The sequence below is a fragment of the Mauremys reevesii genome, linkage group 2 (assembly GCF_016161935.1).
Source record: "Mauremys reevesii isolate NIE-2019 linkage group 2, ASM1616193v1, whole genome shotgun sequence".
Taxonomy (NCBI): domain Eukaryota; kingdom Metazoa; phylum Chordata; order Testudines; family Geoemydidae; genus Mauremys; species Mauremys reevesii.
In genome coordinates, this window is record NC_052624.1 from 35,547,353 (window position 1) to 35,551,537 (window position 4,185).

The following is a 4,185-nucleotide window of genomic DNA, read 5'->3' on the forward strand; positions in this document are numbered from 1 at the left end:
GGACAGCATTCTCAGCTCGGAACACTGCACCAGCCAGGTGAAAAAAAGCCGAACTTTTTTTTGAAATTCATTTTCGGCCGACAGCGTGAGATCATCATCATCAGGTACGCACAGCAGCTCATCAGCACAGAGACCACGCAGCAGCTCATCAGCACAGTTAACAATGCAGTCTCCTGAGAAAGAAAAACCAAAGACAAAAATGAAAGTATGAAAAAGAAAAATTCTAAGGCTACTAAGAAAAGGCCACAGCAGGGACTGGCAGCAGTGTGAAGAGGAAAGTTAAGGAGCTCAGCCCTGCCAGAAAGAAAAAAGAAAAAATGGGAAGGTCCGGGGGCAGGTCAAAAACATGCCTTCTATGCTGAGCTGCACCCTGAGGGGGGGGTTAATCTTCTGCCATGTCTGAGGATTATGCAGACGAAGATGAGAAGAGGAAGAAGAAGAGGAAAGAGAGAGAGAGCAGACAGCACAGCACACCCCCCCCCAGCAGCCCAGAGCTTTTATCACCCCCTGCCTGCTCCCCCCCCCCCCAGCTCAACAGCAACTATTGCAGAGAATGACGCTGGAAGAGCTCTGGTGAGTGTGTTGCAAATAAATAGCAAACAGTTTTAAGCAAGCCTTTTTAATGATTGATTTGATTCTGAGGACTGGGATGCATTCAGTATAGTTACAGTATAGTTACTTAGAAGTGTTAACATGTCCGGGGGAGGAGAGGAAATCTCCCAGGACATCTCGATGAAAGCGCCTGTAGGTACCAAGCCTTTGCAGAAAGGTTTCTGGGCAAGGCATCCTTGTTCTGCCCAAATCTGTCTCTGTGTGTGTCTCTGAGACCTGTCACCATCTGTGAGATGCTTAAAATCAAAAAACTAGAAAATCAAAAATCATGATGTGTGCAGGAGGTGTGCTGTGCTTTGTAAAAGTATTTCCATGTTTCAGTGCTTTTATCTCTTAAAGAGTATTTCCATTCCTCATGCCTCATGCATTTTCCCAAATTTCCCTCCTCTCTCCCTCCATCCCTCTAAGAGGAATGAGAAGAAAAAAGAAGAAGAAGAGATGAGAAGATATTATGAAAGTTATGGATATGATGAGAAAGAGCAGGTGATGAAGGAGTGGAAGGAAGGACAAGATTACACAGGCCAGTGAAGTGAAGGAGAGGAGGGACAAAGAGGAGGGAGAGGAAGGGAGAAGAGGAAGTGAGGCAGGAGGATCAGCGGCAGGAGCATCAGCGTGCGGCAGCAGGAAGAGCGGTGGCGGGATGCTGCTCTGGGGGGCTGCTGCGTGATCGGCGTCTCTTGTGGGCGCAGGAGCGGCTTCAGGATCCACAGGTGCAGCTCTTCCCCTGCTGCACCACCTGTATCCCCCTCCTCCCCACCACCCCTCACCTCCTCACCCAGGCTCAGTCCACCTCCCCTCCCACCGTGCCTCCACCCTCCACCCTACCCCAACCCACCCACCCCTCCTTTACTCCCCTTTTTTTTTGGCCTTCTCCTCTCTCTCCTCTTTTCTTTCCCTTCTAAACCCTTCCCCCTTCTAAAAATAATGAAAAAAAAAAAAAAAAACTTAATAATTTTACTTTTTTAAAATTAGCATAAATATAAGTAAGCTGAGAGGATAGGGGGGGGAGGTAGGTCATCAAGGGGGACAGGGGGGGGGCTGTACATCACATCACACAGCAGTCAGTCGTAACAAAGCTGAAGCTCTCTTCAAAGCTCTCTCTCTGCTCTCTTGCCCTGTCACTGTCTCTTCTTCACCTCTTCTGTCTGTTGCCTGCAGCCTGTGTGCTCGCCTTTGGCGCCCCCTCCCTCCCCCACCCCCCCTCCCACCACAAAGGTCTCCTCACTCCTCTCACAGATACAGAGGAGAAGACATAGACAGCAATACATTGGGGACAGTGGTTTTTGCGAGGTCTGAGACGAGAGCCAGTAATGTGCGCCAGCCAAATGCACATTCCACCACCAACATTGCACACTCATGTGAACATCTGCCACCACCTGGCTGGCTGCCCTCAGCCTGCTGTGGAACCTCATGAGATCACCCATCATGGCAGGCAAGCTGGGTCCCCCAGGGGTCCCACAGGCATTTGGCATTCTCCCCCTTCTGCAATTTTCTGAACTAAGTCCCTCTGTGCTGCTTTGCTTTCTGCAAGTAAGTCGAGTTGCGCAGCACAGCATGAATCTAGTGGCATCATGAACGTCCACCAGTGCTTGTGGATGTTTTCCACCAGTCCTTCCTTGTGATCCACCAGTACCCAGCACACTTGCGTGCTGGGTATGTGTGTGCTGTTCTGGTGCCCTCCCCTGGTGGATTCCATCTATCGATGCCCACAGGCCCATAATCATCCCATTGCAGCCATTGCCCATCCCAGCCACTGCAGCCAGCAGCTTTTCTTAGCTTCAAGAGCTGCAGGCTTGGCAGCTTGCCTTTGCTTAGCAGCTGCAGCATCCAGCAATTCACAGAACATTAATTGATTCCCAAATTGGATTCCCGACTTCCAGGGCTGTCTGGTGCTGTGCTCTTCCAGCTTTCTTCTCATCTTCGCTGCTGCTCTCTTCCTCATCTTGGCCGGCGTTTCAGGAGTGGGGCAAGTCACAAAAGGGCATCACAAAACACCATGAGTGCCATGCAAAAGCCCCACAAGCCATCGCAGCTGCCACACACCTGTCAGTGTCCAGTGTCCCACCCCCCAATGCGGCCCCAAATCGTAAAATCTGCCCAATCCTTCAAAAGGAAGAATCTGCCCCCATTACCATCAGAGCCCCTTCCGCCGGCCACGATAATCCTATAATTCATCGCTGTGTCATCGCGCTGCCGTCCACGTCTCCCGCGGCCCCTCGCCTCGGTTTACCGTCCGGTTTGGTTCAGCATGCGCAGTGCGGTGTGCGGAGTTGTTTAAAGTGCGTAGGGAGCAGTAATGAGCTGAGCAGGCTATGCTGCTGTGCTGTATGCTGTGCATGGCGCAAAAAGGCAAAAAAAACAAGTTCGCTGTCTGTGTGGAGGGGAGGAGGAGGAGGGAGGGAGGAGGACCCACCGTACCCAATGATTTTTGCCCCATCAGCCTGGGATCTCAACTCGGAAATGCCAAGGGGGGGGGCGGGGAGGGGGGTGGGGGGGAACTATGTAGCTACACGCCCACAGTGCAGTGCAATGCTCAGAAATCGACGCCTCCCTCGGACCGTGCACACACATTTAATGTGTTTAGTGTGGCCACGCACACTCGATTTTATAAAATCTGTTTTACAAAACCGGTTTATGCAAATTCGGAATAGTCCCGTAGTGTAGACGTACCTTAAGATGCCACAAGTACTCCTGTTCTTTTTGTGAAATTGTATAAAAGATTTTTGGGTCCTGATCCTTTTTATCTCAGATCTGCTTGAGGTTTCATGCAAGGGAAGCCTAAGCCACAAGGACTGAGATCCCCAGTTCTGACTGGACCACCTTGAAATATAAACATTGGACTATAACCTATGGACTATTTCTGAAAGAACTCTTTGCAACTACAAAAGGTAATAACTGGAGATATACCAATCTCCTAGAACTGGAAGGGACCTTGAAAGGTCATTGAGTCCAGCCCCCTGCCTTCACTAGCAGGACCAATTTTTGCCCCAGATCCCTAAGTGGCCCCCTCAAGGATTGAACTTACAACCCTGGGTTTAGTAGGCCAATGCTCAAACCACTGAGCTATCCCTCCCCCCAAAGCTCATCATCTCTGCTATGTATCTGAACCTCAAGAATTGAATTCATGTCTGTATGCATATTGATCTTTTAACCATACTTTCTTTTCTTTTTTAATAAATTTTAGTTTCGTTAATAAGAATTGGCTGTAGCATGTATTTGGGTAAGACCTGGAATATGCATCAACCTGGGAGGTAATGTGTCCAATCCTTTGGGATTGGTAGAACCTTTTATTTTATATGATGAAATAAGATTTTCAGAAATCATCATATTTGACTGAGGTACCTGGATGGAGGCCTTAGGCTGGGTTACTTCAAGAGAATTTTGTTGTTGGCTTCTGGGCAACCAGTGAGGTAATAAAGAAGCTGTTTTATGCTGGCCTGGTAAATCTAAATATTGAAAATATCCACCAGCTTTGGGGATTATCTGCCCCATTCTTTGCAGTTCACCCTAATTGAGTGACCTCAGCTGGACCCCCAGGACCCCGGTTACACCTTGCTATTGGGCTTACTATTT